This window comes from Acanthochromis polyacanthus, chromosome 7 (genome assembly GCF_021347895.1).
Source record: "Acanthochromis polyacanthus isolate Apoly-LR-REF ecotype Palm Island chromosome 7, KAUST_Apoly_ChrSc, whole genome shotgun sequence".
Classification (NCBI taxonomy): domain Eukaryota; kingdom Metazoa; phylum Chordata; class Actinopteri; family Pomacentridae; genus Acanthochromis; species Acanthochromis polyacanthus.
This window is the reverse complement of record NC_067119.1, coordinates 37,435,079-37,450,827: the sequence shown is the minus strand read 5'-3', so window position 1 is coordinate 37,450,827 and position 15,749 is coordinate 37,435,079. Positions and strand designations below refer to the sequence as shown.

The following is a 15,749-nucleotide window of genomic DNA, read 5'->3' as shown; positions in this document are numbered from 1 at the left end:
CTTTAGGCTACCTGTTACCATATTTTGGTAGTTACTTTTATGATAGGACAATAATTAAGCCCGATTCAGACATATATTTATTTAATTTGATAGCAGCTGACCTAATGAGCACATTGGTGTCTTTTCCATAAAAGTCATGATAGCAGTCTTACTATGTCAGATGTAGTAACACTTCTGTATCACTTCCAACATGGCACACTCCTGAATTTCTTGCAGTCAAATGAACGGAAAGGAATGTGCAAGCAGCAGTAAATAACATTATGTCAAGTGATTTGGGGAAGGCTTTTATGTTTTAGCACCCATGTTGGTCCAAAAGCATCAGATAGAGGAGTGATGGCTGTCGACATTGATGTGTGATTGTGTGTGTGAATGGGTAAATGAGAAACACATTGTGAAGCATTCAGAGCACCATGACAGTAGAAAAGCAGTAAGTGCAGACCATTTATCAAAAAACACAGCCCTTCTTCCAAAATTACAACACTCCATTCTCCTACTTGGCTCAACAGTTTGACATCTCTTACAACCCATAATGTCCATAAAAATGAAAGTTTCCTTTGATAAAAACAGATACTAGCAGCTTATATTAATGATACTACTAAAAATGTATGTAATCATTTAACACAGAGACCAGGAGAACTTGAACACCAATGGAGCAACAGCATCGGTAAATTCAATAAAAACTTTAGATTATTTTCTCCAACATTTGACCATGAGGGGCTGCACATTGGCATGGTGGCGTCAGATAGAAATCCTGTGATCAGGGACTTACTTCTCACCCTGGACATAAAGCCCTGCCCAAAGCCATTTGATGGACAGCTCGGTCCATCAAGTAAAAGCAAAGTCAAAATGGAAATGGCAATGACAAAAGGAAAAGACAATGACAAAATGGAAAAGACAATTACAAAATGTCATTGTCATTGTCTTTTTCACAAAATGAAAAGACAATGACAAAAGGAAAAGGCAGTAATAAACTGGAAAAATAAAAGACAAAAGAGAAAAGGGAAAAGCAAAGACAAAATTTACGTTTTTGTTCGTTTATATATTTATTCATGTTTTTATTTATTCCTTTCACACATTTGCTTCCTTATATTTATATTTATATTTTATTGTGGCACTCCTGTGACTCCATAGACTCCAGCAGCAGGTCACATTGTGCGCTATTCTTCACCTCAGACTGTTACACAGAGTTGTGGTTTATCAGTTGCAGGTAAATCATTTTAGTTTAATATGTTACAATACAGTACAATAACTTTATTAATCCCTGAAGGGAAATTCATTATTATTATTATTATTATTATTATTATTATGTCAATTATCAGTTTCTTTTGGGCCATGGCCCCTCCCTCCTCTGTGCAGCACTCCTGGCCAGCTGTCAGCTTGGGCTGATTGGGAGCGGCTGCAAAGGAGCACAGCCACTCCTAATCTACAATCAGCAGCTCATAAAACCTGGCTCTCCCGACTACTCGGTGCTGGGCCATTGCCTGAGATGCACCTGTCTGAGTTGGGGCCTGTTTCACGAAGCAGGTTCACTGAAAACTCTGAGTTTCTTAACCCTGAAATGAGGGAAACTCAGAGTTTTCCGTTTCACGAAGCGAGGTAACTTAACCCTGAGACAGAGGGGTAACTCTAGCCTGCTTCACAAAGAGGGGTAACTTAAACTCTCGGTCAGTTACCGCAGTAACAGACTCTATGAGTTGAACCTGGTCGGCAGCAGGTTTACCTGAGAAAACCTCGAGTTTCTCTCTGTCTCCGCCCTCTTTCAGCCACACACGCTGTTTCATTTCCTCATTCATTCAGTCAGTAAGCGAGCGAGTTTTGGCGTAGAACAGCTTTTATTAACGATCCAGTGGATGAAGGAGCAGCATTACTGCACAGATAATTAAATATTCGTCGGTAGATTGTTATCAGACTGAGCATAAATGTTCTCGCATTTCCAGACAATTATCGGTTTGAGCGGTACCGTTTCGTAATCGTTTCAAGTCCATAATCTACATAAACAACCTAATCCGTCCTTACATTTACATTACCAACCAGTCATGCTCTCACATCCAGCAGATATTGTGTGTTGCGCTGCGGTTCTTTGCAAATGAAAGTTTTTATATGATGTCAGAGATGCAGAGTAAGGCAACTGTATGGAGGACGGTCAGAAAAGTTTTCCTGGCTCTGAAACGACTTTTACTCATCATTGTGAACATAAACCTGTCAGAACATCAAGAGGAGTTCCACAGAATTGCAGGTGAATGATGTAGAGATCTGTTAAATTCATTTTAAATCATATTCTGTTAATGACATTGTGCTGCAACCTCAGACTGGGATTAGTCATTTTCATTTCTTTTAGGATTTCCCAGTGTGATTGGCTGCATAGATGCACACACATCCCCATCACAGCTCCCTCACATTATAAACAGGAAGTCCATTCACAGCATAAATATGCAGGTAGGCTACAGGTAGACTGACTACTGTTTCTAAATGTTAAAGACTGCATCATAGTTCAACATCTGTCATTCTCTGCACTGTCCAGATCATATGTGATGCTGCATACATCATTTCTAATGTGGAGGCCACGTGGTCTGGGTCTGTTCATGACTCCAGGATTGATGGAGAGTCTAACCTGAGCAACAGACTGCAGCGTGGTCAGCAGCCTAAAGATTTTCACAATAGAATTCACTTGTCTCTCTCTCCTTCAATATACTCTGATGTATCCACTATACATTACAGGAGAGTTTGATGGCCTTCTGCTGGGTGACAGGGGTTACCATGCCAACCCAGGCTGATGACCTCATACCCTGACGCTGAACCAGGCCCCCAACAGAACTTCAACTGGGCTCACTGTAGGACCAGAGCCCAGGTGGAGATGACCATAGGCCTGCTGAAAGCCCGTTTCCAGAGCCTACGTCTCCTCAGGGTGACCCCTGAGAGGGCCTGTGATATTACTGTGGCATGTGTTGTTCTTCATAATATTACCACTATTAGAGGAGAGCAACACCCTGCCCTACAAACTGAAGACCCAGATGATGAGTCCATCCACCTGCAGCTATCCAGGACAGCAGAGCAGTCAGAGACACCGTATGCAATAATCACTTTAGAGTTTAAGTCATCATCATCACCACCACAGCAAATAAAGACATGATACACATTTCATTTGGTCTTCTTTATTTCCTACAAATAAAAGAGATAGTTCAGTTCATGTTCCAATAGTTAACATAATTCACCTGTGACCATCACCACCTCTAACTTGTGCTCCAGTATTTCAATTTCCAGATCTGCCCTCCTAATCTGTTTTTGGATTTTTCTCAGCAAATGCAGTTTGTAAATCTGTTTTAGTGATAACTGGGAATACATAGAGGACATTAAATTATACAGTTGCACATGAATTCCACAGAATGAAGCTCTGGTGTTTCCTGAACATCCATCTCACTGTGTCAGTCTGTGCAGTGGAAGCTGAGGAACCATCCTGCTGCTGTCCAGCCATGCTCTGTTAAAAAGGATGAGAATGTGCAACACTTCAGTGTAGGCTAAATGTCACACTCTATATTCCACCCAAAATGTGAATGGGAAGAGAACTATCAGTAACATACCTCTGTATAAAACTTAAACTACCATTTGGATAAATGTTTGGAGTATTGTCTACTTACAGTTACAAGGTCTTTTGTGGTGTGAAGGGGCCAAAAGACAAAAAAAGACACAAAACAGAACTAAATAAATATCTATATCTATATCTATCTCTATCTATCTATCTATCTATCTATCTATCTATATATATATATATATATATATATATATATATATATGCATCCATGACCTTTTATACCACCCGTTTTACAGGCATCTACTTTCTTTCTGTTGGCTGAGCAGAAGTCTGTGTTAGTTTAAATAGGCTTAATTATTTAACAGGACATGATATGGATGCAGACATTTAGGCTATGTGTGGATAAAACAACTGCACAGTCAAACAGCCACTTAATATTTAGGCTACTTTACAATGTAAAACATGATCAACATGAAGTACCTCCATGAGATAATGCCGAGGTCTGACCTGTTTGAACAATGTTTTTATATTTCATCTTAAGCTGCTGCCCCGTGCGCTTCTCCCCACAGCGGGATTTCCCCTAAATGAAATAACTTACTAGGCTGCCATTCAGACAGCTATTCCCTGTAATATTATTATGATTACAAAGGACTACATTTAAACTTACGCATTGACCTGGGCAGCAATGTTCTCCACGCCGTCTCCCTCTCTTTTGCAGCTGCAGCGGTGTTGCACTTCTTTCTTAAAACGTGTTCAAACTCGCCGTATGAGCGCGTTAAAAACTTCCATTTCAAAAACGCAGCCTTTCGCTTCCCCGTTTCCATGGTGACTCGTCGAATCGGGGTTCCATTGATGCTGTCTTTTCAGAGTTGCGGTGCACGCGCGTAACTCCGGGTCAACCTACTCCGAGTTAATTAACCCAACTCATATCAGCCGTTGTGAAACCGAAAATTCAGAGTTTTCTATCTCAGAGTAGATTAACTCAGAGTCGCGGAAGAAACTCAGAGTTTCTTGAACCTGCTTCGTGAAACAGGCCCTTGGTCTGCTTCGGTTGTCTCTGCTGGCACTCCACCAGGCCACCCTGTTCCGGTTTCCCCAGCTCTGGATCTCCCTGCCTGCTCTGTCCTGCCCAGCCCAGCTCTGGAGCTCTCCTTGTCAGCTCTCTCCCTGGAGTCTCTCCCACCCCTCTGTCCCTGCCACGACCCCGCCACCGATCCCCGTCAGCTCTGTCCCTGCCTCGGCTGTACAGCCACCGGCCCGCTGCATACAGGCAACCACCTGCTTGGTCCCCAGAACTTCCCCACTGTCCTCTCCCCGGTTCCCGGTCCCTGGACTCTCAGTTTGTGAGTGATATCAGTTCTTGTGTTTAGTTTAGCCTTATTGCAGCCTGTTTGGTTCGTGTTCTTAGTTTGGCTCCGAGCCCGGTTTTGTTTATTTTGGTGCCTCCCGTGTGGAGTTGTGTTTCATTGAGTTCATTATTAAATCATTAAGTATCCGCCTGCTTTTGGGATCGAAACCCCCCGGGTCGTAACACTTTTGTGTATTAGTACATTGTTATATATTACATATCGCATGCTGTTTTTCGCACTCTTTCGATACAAATCTACTGTTGAGTAGTTTGCATCATGTATTTGTGCCAGACTGCTGTCAGTGCAGTGTTTACATACCTGCTCAGTTGCAAGATTAAATATGTCACATTTTTGTAAAGAAATTAGGGTAAGAGATGGAGATCTGGTAGTTGGATAAAAGGAAATTTCTTTGACATTACACAATAAGTTGGTGTTATGCTAACTTGCCAATAATATATTGATTAACTGCTATCCACCAGTGGGTTTTTGGGTTGCCGCTGCGAGGGGCACCAGTGATCTCTAGACCACAGCTAACTCTGCAATGGAAACTTTGAACATGGCCGATTCAGATTCTATGTCCACCAAACTCAACCGAGATACAGGAGAAACTCTTCTGGAGGTCAGAGTTGAAAACCCCACGGACAGGAGCCTCTGCCAGATTTTCCCAGCTCACCCTCACTACATGTTTGGGTTTGCCAGGTCTGTCTGGCAGCCTTCCCCGCTATCGGATTCAACTCTGATGTGTGGTTATCAGTTGACAGCTCTCCTCGTTTCTTTACCCCAGTGTCCGAGACATATGGCCGCAGGTCTGATGACACAGCTATGACCTGGTGCTCTGGTACCAGGTACACTTATGAGCCACCTTATGCTCAAACATGGTGTTCGCTCAACACATGGCCAGTCTATGACAAGCACAGAAGTCCAATAGCAAACACCACTCGGGTTCACATTAGGCAGGCTGTTCCTCCCAATCACCTCCCTCTAGGTTTCTCCATCGTTGCCCATGTGATCATTAAAGTCCCCCAGGAGCACTATGGAGTCACACTATGTGCAATAAAGAACTGAGTCTTGCGCTGGACTGCACTTTACACTCATCCGACTGCTCATGTGCACTAACTCTGCTTACATATTTATAGTTTTGAGGATTTAAAAAAAAATTATTCAATTTTATTTGTATATAATGTGCCATCTTCTGTTTTTTAGCTATAGCTGGGAGTCACCAATCGTAATTTCGCTGTGTGGAAAGCACAATGACTGATTCTTGACTCTTGATTCTTGTGTCCTCAAGCAGTACCCCTTCCAGGGCACCACCGAGAGACTCCAAAAATGCCAAATACTCTGTACTGCTGTTTGGTGTATAAGCACAAACAGAGTTTTTCCCTATGCGACATGCAGTCGCAGAAAGGTGACCCTCTCATTCTCCGAAGAGCTTGTGAGTATCCTCACACCTGCCTGGTGCCTCTCACTCTGGGCAACTCCATAAAAGGAGAGAGTCCAACCCCTCTCAAGGGTTCTGATTTCAGAACCCTTGCTGTGCATGGAGGTGAGCCTACCTATATCTAGCCGGTAACGCTCCACTTTCCGCACCAGCTCGGGTTCCTTCTCCACCAGTGAGGTGACGTTCCATGGACCAGAGCTATCTATGCCACCAGGGGGTGGTGTGCCTAGACACCGACTCCTGCTTACTACCCTGTGGGCATAGCACCCGACCCTGATTTCCTGCCCAGTGAGTGGTGGACCCACTGGGACACGACCCCATGTTACTTTTTTGTTCTGTGCCCGACCGAGCCCCATGGGGCCCCAAGGCTCGGCCACCAGATGCTCTCAGGCTCTCTTTCTTAATGCAACTTCTAACTTATCATCATCATCCTACATCAGTTCTGTGAATAGCCAGATTTCAAAATGAGGCAAGTGTTTATTTTTCCAGACTTGGTCAGTCATACTGACTTGGGATTCTCTATCCTGCAAGACATTTACAAATACATGTCCAGGGATCTGTCTCTGCCCATTTCTCTGTTTCGCCAGGCTACTACGAAATGAGGATATAGTAAAATGTATGTCTCACTGAAACCAATTGTTAATCTGCTTTACACGGACACTATTGGGCTGGGGCTGGACTCCGTTAACTGGGCACCCAATTGTAGTGACCAGCTACAGTTTCCCTGGTGCATAAACTATTTGAGACAATCCACAGCCCTGTGTCTGTTAGGGTTTTGCAAAGGAGGCCAAGTGCAGGAAATAACAGACGGAAGGTAAGATGTTTAAAGGAGATTTATTCTCAACTCAAAACTACAAATCCCAAGCAGGAAACTACAATCAAGTTATTCTCAACTCAGAACTGCAAATTTCATGTGGGAAACAACCATCAAATTATTCTCAACTCAAAACTACAAATCCCATGTGGGGAACTACCAAAGGTGTCAAAAGTATTTGCATTCATTACTTAAGTAGAAGTATAGATAATAACATTCAAAAAGACTTTTGTAGAAGTTGAAGTATCAACTCCAGCTTTTTACTCAAGTAAAAGTACAAAAGTACTGATTTTAAAACTACTTAAAAGTATAAAAGTAAAAGTAATGTGAGGGAAAAAATGGCTAGAGTGCAATCATAAAACACATTTTCTAAAAGGTTATAACGACTAATGTTGAAAAATTTGGAATGCACTAGAATAGGCTATCTGTTTCCACCTCATATATGTCCATTGAAAAGGAATGCATTTTAGTAAATATATATTACAGAATCATGTGTGTGTACTACTGACAATTAACACGTGTTTCATGGAGCAGCAAATATGATGACTAGTTGTTGGAATGGTGCAAATAGTAAATCATCAGACGCATATTATCAATTAACCTTTATTGTGCCACATTCTTGGTCATGCCCATTTCTGTAGGTAATCGCAACGATTCAAATTTAAGGAGATGTAACAGGCACTTTTAACATAAAGACTGACATCAGTCAAGCAAAGGACAAGCAACAAAGAGTTACCAATAGTCTTTGTTCAGCCGCAAAAGTAGCTGGTTCTCAAAGTTTACTGAGCCAATGCACGCTCTTCTTGGCCTGAAGATCAGCCCTGCAACACTGAACAGTCTTTCACAGGCTGCTGAGGCAGGGAGTGCCGTATTAAGCTTCAGTGATAGGTGGCACACAGCTGGGAAGGACTTCATCACCTCTGTCATGTCTCCTGGGCACCCCAGGTATGCATCCAGCTGCTGGGTCTTTTCAAGGGGGCCAGTCTTCTTTAAGGAGGAAAAGAAGTCCTCTTCCACAGATGACAGGGAGCCCTCAGAGACAGGATTCCTTTCCTGACAGCTCAAGTGGCTTTTTATGTAGTCAAGGCCTGTGGAATAAAAACAAAAATCCAAACAATTTACATTATATTACAGTGTAGTAATTGTGCCATTGATTGTTCTGTGCGTGTGTCGTTAAATGTCATTTCAAACTCATTTCACTGTCCCCAAAGAAATTACACATATTAAGAGCAAGTTGAGAGGTGAGATACTTACCAAGTTTCAAGATGTTTTCATCATTTGTCCAGCAGGTTTTAAATTTGGGAACCAGAATGGCTGCGGCTATCAGCTCTGGATCTGCAAGCATTTCTCCGAAGCGTTTTTCAATGCCAGAAAGAAGTGCAGCAATCAAAGGCTCACAAAACTTGGAGGTGACCTGAAGGTTCTGGAGCTTGGTCTTTAGTAGAGTTATGGTGGGGAGCAGCCATCCCATCTGCACACTGGTTTCTCCCTGAAGAACATCCACTGCCTTGGCCACTGGGCTCATTGTCTTCACATATTCTGCAAGAAATGCAAGTTCCACTGGAGTAAACCTGCACAAATAAAAGAAAAATACAACATGGAACATTTAGCTTACTTGATATAGAACCTTTAACTGAAGGAACTGATAATTAAAAAGGAAAATACTGTCATCTGAGACTTTCAGAAATTTAGTTATGTTGCTACAAATAACATCCAGAGTAAACATGGGGACTGCATATTGTGCATTCAAAAGAATAAAATTGTGACAGTGATTGGGTAATCTCTTTATTAAAGGCAGAAGACAGAAAAACAAACACTTACTTTTGTATATCCAGCTTACTGCAGACAGCTGCAAGTGCTCCTTCACCTTGTTCTCTTGTTATTCTCACAATTCTTTCCGCAGCGGAGAAGAATGAATTCCACCTTGTAGCAACAGGCCTTATCAGTTGGAGTGTGCAGTGGTCTTTAATCACTTCAGATGCGATGGTTGTTCTTGAACTTTTGTTCCACAGGCTAGAGCATTTGGCAAATGTGGACCTTGATATGCGCTTGTACAATGGGTTGTCCTCTGCTTTTGAAGCATCAACTGTGGACACCAGATTGAGGAGGTGGCAGGCGCAGCGATGGTGCTTGGGTAGTTGATATTCCAAGTAGTCATCTTTGTCCAAAAGGGCTCCAGTATCAACAAATTCAACACCCTCAATGCTTTCTTCTTCTTCATCAGTATCATCATTTTGGCCACCATCGTCCTCTTCTTCAGCACGCTCTCCTACAGGTTCAGGATTGTTGTTCTTGTCAGTCTTCCCATAAACTCTGAAGGCTTTCAGGAAGTTCGATCCATTGTCAGTTGTAGTGCGAATGATCTTGTCTCTGATATTGAATTCTGTGTGAATTTCATTTATTTTTCATTGCATCAAACCATTGTTTCATGGCGAAAAGGGAGCTGAGGCAAAGCTCTCAATTTACCATCTATGTTCTAACCCCCACCTATGGTTATGAACTCCGGTTAGTGAACGAAAGAATGAGATTGCAAGTACAAGCATCCCAAATGAGCTTCCTTCAGGGTGACAGGACTCAGCCTTAGAGATAGGGTGAGAAGCTCAGAGATCTGGAGGGAGCTCAGAGTAGAGTCACTACTCCTTCACGGAGAGAGGACCCAGTTGAGGTGGTTTGGACATTTGATTGGGATGCCTCCGGGGAGACTTCCTTCGGAGGTTTTCCGAGCATGTCCGCCTGGGAGGAGACTCCGGGGTAGACCCAAAACCCGCTGGATGGATTATGTATCTTGTCTGGCCTCGGGGGACTAAGATGCAAAGATAATTGTAGTTGTAGAAGAAAGAGAACTGGATAAATAAATAAATAAAATGTATCTACTCTCCTAATCTGAACCCTGTGAATTCCCTTTTGTATCCCAATCATAAATTTTCAACTTTAAACTTGGGAATTCAAACTGTTTTCTCTGAATATTGCCACTGTCTCTTACCTCCATATTGATATTCTACTTCTTTTTATTTATTTATTTTACCTACAGTGGTCCTAATATACCATGCTGCAGCATCTAGTGCTAAATTATTAAGCTGGCTGAGTTAGATGGGAATAGTTCAACAGGTATCTGTTCAGTCGTTTGCATAGCACAGAAAGAACTAGAAAAGCACTCGGAGAGCGCATACCTCCGCCATGCCATTTGTCTGTCTGTCTGTCTGTGTGTGTGTGTGTGTGTGTGTGTGTGTGTGTCTGTGTGTCTGTGTGTGTGTGTCTGTGTCTGTGTCTGTGTCTGTGTGTGTGTGTCTGTGTCTGTGTGTCTGTGTCTGTTAACAGCATAACTCAAAAAGTCATAGACGGATTTTCACCAAATTTTTACAGGATGTCCGGAAGAGCAAGAGTAAGAATCGATTAGATTTTGGAGGTGATCCGAATCACCGTCTGGATCCAGGAATCTCTGTCAAATTGAGAGATGGCCTGGCGGCCATCTCTCAATTGTCCTTCGACCTTCAAAAAATTCCTGGATCCAGACGGTGATTCAGATCACCTCCAAAATCTAATCGATTCTTACTCTTGCTCTTCTGGACATCCTGTAAAAATTTGGTGAAAATCCGTCTATGACTTTTTGAGTTATGCTGTTAACAGACACACACACACAGACACACAGACACAGACACAGACACAGACACACACACACACAGAGACAAACTCTGGTGATTACATAACCTCCTGGCAGAGATAATAATTATGCAGATTCTTGTAAACTGCCTGCCTTATTTACCAGCTGCGGAATAGCTCCGCACAGTTACCCCTTTACGCTTCAGTGTACCGCCGGCGGTACACCTACTAATTTGCATAGGAATTTCAAGAATGTCCGACGGCTGTAAACACGATTATACAAACACTATACGCCGATGGAAAGCTTAGATTCTCATGAATCCGCCGGTATAAACCACTTTCAGATGCGATTACCACAGCGGGTGAGAAAAACACATTTGTCCGACAAAAACGAATATTCATCCATCCGTTCTCTATACACGGCTTCAACGCACACAGCGCGATTCACATTTCCGGGTTTATTATTACACACAAAAAAAAAGATTCCACAAAAAACGGCCATAATCCAACCTTTTACATCCAGATGACACAAGCCAGTAAACTATTTTGTCCAAAACATGTCCTGAAGTCGGTATAAAATCCCCGAATCGGTCATTTTCAAGGAAATGCACCTCGCGATGCCCGTCCAATATTCCCTGTATTTTTCGTAATTTTTTTTAATTTAAAAATAGAATATTAGCGATTTTTTGTACTGAAAACAGCTGGAATTGACTGAAGCTTAAAGGGTTAACTTACAAATATTGCATATAACAACAATACAAGCTCAGAAAACATTTGGCTAACGTCGAATTTTAAACCTTACACGGAGCCCACCAAACAAACTTGCAACATTGAATCATAAGCTAGCATGCAAAGCATGGCATGTCTTAGCATTTACCCAGCCATAGCAAACATTGCAATTTTACTATTAGCAGATCACGACTGAATCTTAGAACTTACCTCAATATGCTTCTTTAAATTTGATGGTGAGTTTTTGAAAGCCATTAGCTCGTGGTACTTCGGTGCGCACAGTTTGCATTGCATGCGAAAAGAGTTGTTTTTGCATCCTGTTATATCAAAAAAATCCTCCAGATAAGGCCAGGGATGAACAAGGGTTGGTTGGTCTTCCTTGCCTGCACCCTCCTCACTGGTGCTTGGTTGGGAAAGCTCCTCGTCTGCCGCCATGGACATTTTCTCTTCCACCATTTACTGTATTAACGCTTCTACATTCTGCTCCGGTGTGCGGGTGTGTAATGCGCAAGCGCGTTGCATCGCTTTGAAACCAATGGGGTATAGGAATGGTGTCACGTTGAGACTTCTCATCCAACCACAATTAAATTAATTCTATTCGGGTGGCGGATTTTATCTGGATAGCCGGAATAAAAACAAGTCAAAATGAAGTAACGAGGCAATTTTTAAAATGTAAGGAGTAGAAAGTACAGATAATTACATGAAAATGTAAGGAGTAGAAGTAAAAAGTGGTCCAAAAAATAATTACTCCAGTAAAGTATAGATAACCAAAATATCTACTTAAGTAAGGTAACGAAGTATTTGTACTTCGTTACTTGACAGCTCTGGGAACTACATTCATTATTCGAGGAAGTCTCAAGAAGAAACGCTTCAAAACAAAACAGCACAGACTAGCGCAGGGGTCGGCAACCCGCGGCTCCGGAGCCGCATGCGGCTCTTTCAGCCCTCTGTTTTGGCTCCCTGTAACTTTGGAAAATAAATTGTTCTGCCTTTCAGGCGCGTTTCAATGCATTTTAATATAGAGAGTTTTATTGTGAAATTACCGCTCTTATTTTGACGTGTCACTCCACCGGATGTGCTGCTGGGATTTTCCCCCTGCAGAGAGACAACACGGAGCTTCCGAGTCACACACGTTTCATGCCTTTTTTTGTTTTACTCCTGGAGAAGCACCGTCTGTAGTTTCACATCGTTTTGTACTCAAGAATGGCAAGCCTGTATATTAAAGCTCCACTCCAAGAAAGACACGTCTTGTCTTTGAGTCAAAAGTACTCATGATAGGGTAATACACGTTACTCGCAAGAACAGGGCTCGATCTCACATCCAGGCAACAGGTCAGAGAGTCAGAGGAGTCTTGGAAAATAGGGCAGCGACTTACCGGAGAAAAGTTATTAGCTTAAGATAAATAGATTTTACAAGTCAAATAGACATTCGCAAAATATGGATTTCCAGCTAACATTACGTAACATATGAGGTCCAGGAGCAAAAATGACATGAACCAAGTAAGATTAATATTAGTGGAAGGACACGATTAAAACATATGAATCTATCTAATTAGAGGCTTTGTAATTAATTAATCACGACTGATTAACAAGGGCATAGAGGTAAAAAAAAAATTTAAAAAAAGCGATATATGCAGTGTTGTCTTCATTTTAAATGCCAAAAGGATTTTGCGGCTCCTGGTGTTTTCTGTGGGAAATGAGTCGAAATGGCTCTTTGAGTGTTAAAGGTTGCCGACCCCTGGACTAGCGGATCGGAGGTCAAATACCAGTACAGCTAATTACCAACTCCAAAGTACTCAAGATGGTTCTGATTGTTACGAAGGTCCAAAAAGTCAAACTCTAATTAATCAAACAACAGTCTTGGCTTTCAACAACGAACAAATAATTCTAGGTTCCAAAACTTTATGTGAACTAGGATGCTCGGACTGGGTTCCTGCGGTGGAGAGCAGCTCGGCGGCCCAATGGTTGGAACGGCTGGAGAATGCGGCCAAAGGTAAGTTGTACGACGCCGGGCTTCAGGAGCAACACAGTCGAGTATCCTCGAGTTGAAGACAGGCAGAGTAGTTTGGTGGTGATCCACGACGATAAGCAGTTTGAGGCAGCTGGTCCGGGAACTGAGATAGAAGAGCAGAAAATGGAGTTAGTTCAAGCTTTGCTATTGATGGAGGTGAGAATGGCTGGCTGAGTGTCTTTACAGGTGGGGTTACAATCCGGCTCTGAGGAGTGGGAGGAAACTGCTTAAAAGGCCGAGCAGTTCACATCTGATTGGACGTCACCAGCTGCTTCAGCGTCACTTGATCACATTGATGAGATGAGGAACACCTGTTGCCACTCCAGCCTGTCAAGCCAATCCTAGAAGGGAGAACGATAGAGGGAGAGAGGGAGAGAAGCACAGTTAGTCTAGTTAGTCCTGTGGATACTAACTAGGACCAGCTGTAGCTGGCCTGACAGTGTCCTTCTTCACCACAGACAAGCAATGCCTACAGTTGGACAGATTCAGCTCTACACATCTAGAAGAGACATTAATACATTTGTCTTCTTCTTATTTGTGATATTCACTTTTCTTGGGTAGCACTGATACTAGTGTCAAGCTGTTTAATCGAGTCAAGTGCTTTGATAAATGGCTAGATTGTTTGTGAGATTTGCTGTATGTAAATTTTTAGCAGCGTGCAGTGTACTGTGGTCAGTAGTTTGGCTTTGAGTGTTGAGACCAGTCTTCACTGCCTCCCACACTTCTCATTTATTTCCATCAAGTGTCTGAAGGTTACCTTATCTGTAGTGTCAAGGCCAGGTTTTCATTGTGGTCCCAAGGTGCGCATCTGTTGAGCATGTGCTTGTGTGTGTGTGTGTGTGTGTGTGTGTGTGTGTGTGTGTGTGTGTGTGTGTGTGTGCGTGTGCGTGTGTGTGTGTTCTTGTACTTGCTACATGGTGAGTACCATTTTCTGCATTTAACTATCAAAGTGAAGACATTTCTACAAAGTGAGGACATTTTGGCCAGTCCACACTTTGAAACAGCCATGTTTGAGGGTGAAGACTTGTTTTTAGAGAACAGGTATGAATTGAGGTTTGGTTAAGGTTAGGGTAAGGATTAGGGTTAGGCAATCAGTTGTGATGGTTAAGGTTAGGGTAAGGCTCTAGGAAATGCATTACGCCTATGGATGTCCTCACTAAGATAGAAGTACAAACGTGTGTGTGTGTGTGTGTAATTGTATTTCATCTGGCTCAATGCTACCTTGTAACTCACTTATTGTTAACTCTCTTTCTCATGGTTACCTAAACTTTTTTCTCTTAAATCTACAACTGGGAGAATAAGTATGAAAATTGTCCTTTTTATCTCTCAGTGGTGTTTGACTAAAGAAGGAATTGATCATGAAAAGATTTATAGGTTCTGTGTGTTTTTGGGATCTGAAGGAGTGACTGGACCCAGAAATGGCTATCACGTTGTCCGTTGTGTCAGGCTGGACAAGTGGACATAGAAATGGTGCTCTCTTTAGCTTCACTCCAAAAATCCTCCTGACCATGCTGAAACAGCATCAGAGAGTTGGAACAAAAAACATGGTAACTGAAAAGAAACTATCAGTGTAGAACTGGCTGAAAGAAAAAATGTGATGATTGGGATTGTATACTGAATAATTTGGACAATAACAATAGTATTTGTGTATTTTTGGGGAATTTTATTTTTCCACTGATGGTTCTACAAATTTGCACTATTCTCTTTGTTGCCAGAACGCTGCATATTTACCTGCTGTGGGATTTTTAAAGGCTTATGTTTTGCTTTTCTTGTCATTACTCTATAAAAAGCCAGAAATTCCATAAAGTCACTTTTTGCCAGTTACATAATGCTGAGAGTGCAGCAGGTTGTGCTTTACAGGTGGGTTTTTATCAAACTGATATCAGCTCTGCCTGCCTTTAAAACAAGGACGAGCACTTGGAAAGCTTAGAAGCACAGATTCAAGGCTTGAGGTAAGACCTTTACATCTAATCTTTGGTTCAAGTCAGAGGGGTTTTTTCATGTTCTTTTCTTTATACTAGTACATGTTCACTGTTGTTCTAGATGTTCCCATTTCAAAGACATGTCAATTTGTCATTCAATCATTATGGTTTAATCACATTTACCCACAACTACTGATGCCTTCATTTAACTCCCAGTATCATTACCAGTATTATGCATGCTTTATGTACACCAATGCAATTTCTGACTCTCAGCAATTACTACCATTACCTCTGACGCTTATTGCTGCTCCTCCTCATTCTCTTCCCCCTACTAATATTAATAATAATAATAATAATA

At 42.1% G+C, this 15,749-nt stretch overlaps 1 long non-coding RNA gene across 1 annotated transcript; it reads right to left on the bottom strand.

Moving 5' to 3' along the window:
- Positions 1-7,717: 7,717 nt before the first annotated feature.
- LOC127534733 (uncharacterized) lies at positions 7,718-12,000 on the bottom strand. Its single transcript, XR_007943101.1, has 4 exons — positions 11,670-12,000; positions 8,952-9,933; positions 8,385-8,701; positions 7,718-8,218 (listed from the first exon to the last, which is right to left on the bottom strand). It is a non-coding gene; the product is annotated as an uncharacterized LOC127534733 (long non-coding RNA).
- Between the last annotated feature and the right edge of the window lie 3,749 nt (positions 12,001-15,749).